The sequence below is a fragment of the Anarhichas minor genome, unplaced genomic scaffold, assembly GCF_050575085.1.
Source record: "Anarhichas minor isolate MPS153535 unplaced genomic scaffold, ASM5057508v1 ptg000004l, whole genome shotgun sequence".
NCBI lineage: Eukaryota > Metazoa > Chordata > Actinopteri > Perciformes > Anarhichadidae > Anarhichas > Anarhichas minor.
In genome coordinates this window covers 14150578-14152138 of record NW_027466450.1, presented here as the reverse complement: position 1 = coordinate 14152138, position 1561 = coordinate 14150578, and positions in this window count along the sequence as shown.

The following is a 1561-nucleotide window of genomic DNA, read 5'->3' as shown; positions in this document are numbered from 1 at the left end:
GTTGAAGCGAATATCATTTTTGTGTCTTTCTCGGGTGGGGATGCCGCTTTATGTATTCTGTACACACTTCAGGCAGAGATGCCCAATCAGGTGGTGGAACTACTGCAGTTCATGTGAAAAGATTTACGGAGTAGTTCAGTCTATTACAGAAGTAAAGAATGAGATATGATATGACATATTTATATTTAGGAGAATAGAAACAGAAATAAGAGTATAAATGGGCGAGAGGCTGATCTTTAGTATATTTATTGTCACAATGATCAGTAACTCTGCAGCAACAATACGCTGACTACACAGGAATATCACCAATCTAAGAATGCACGTGCAAATAGTTCACTGATAAAAGTGATATTTACACGTCTAAGGATTAAACAAAGAAAGACAATTCGTTTTTAGATGCTTTAGAAAAAGCACGTCTTAAAATGAATTTGAGTACTTTGCAACCAAATCAAATTGTTTTCAGAATATTCAACCTTTTGTTTCTAGTACTTCTTTACGGGGCTTGTACAAAAGTTTATAGTTAATCACAATTCCTCCTCGGCATTGAGGAGGTTGGTTTATGGAGAATAAAATGCAGCTGACAACACATTGAGCATAAAACTTCAGGTAACGTAAAAACGAGAAAGGCTCGCTCTAGAAGTGTTTGGTTTGTCCGTTCTGGGCTACTGTAGAAAAACGGCGGTGCAACACGGTGGACTCCGTGAGGACGGCCTGCTCTCTATATGAAGGGCTCGTTCTAAGCTAATGAAAACAACGATTCTTTGTTTCAGGTGATTACAGACTAATACAACATAAATATTTTCTGCTAAAACAGGATCATTATTCATTTTATAACAAATTATACCACATCAAAACTCGGAGGAAATGGTAAAGTAGCAGTGCGGGTCATCCTCTGGGGACCATGAATGTCTGCACAACATCTTGTTTTCATCCATCCAATAGTCGCTGATATATTTCAGTCTGGACAAAAGCGCTGGACACATCGATCAAGAGACACCTCTAGTGCCGTGTCTGAAAATATGACAGAGTTCTTTGTGACTGTATTACACTTTATAGCCTTTATACGCTGTGTTGTATAATTTAGAGCGCGGCTGGTAGACCATGAATTGGGTCGCAGTGGAAAAGCTGCAGCCAAAGGTTATTAAGACAGATGGATAAGTGATTTACATTAGACTCTCATTTGGTGTAATTTTCAAAACGGCCCTCTAGCCTCACTGAGAGACCCTGTGTACAGAGTGTGTGTGTGTGTGTGTGTGTGTGTGCACATGTGCATTAACTGAAGAGCATAAAGATTTCTGGCAAAACCCCAAAAGAGCTAATGTTCAGATGTGGAGCGCTGCAGGCCACAAAACGGCAAGAGTGGATGTCTTTAGAGACCAAACCAAAGCACCAGGGCAGCAGAGAGAGCAAACAATACCACTTCTACATGCCAGAAATGTCAAACTCCATGTGACCTTTCATCCCGGTTAACCCAGATGACATGCTCTCCGAGACAGAAAACACTGTAGCTTCAGTCCAGTCATCTCCCTACAAAGTGTGTGTGTGTGTGTGTGTGTGTGTG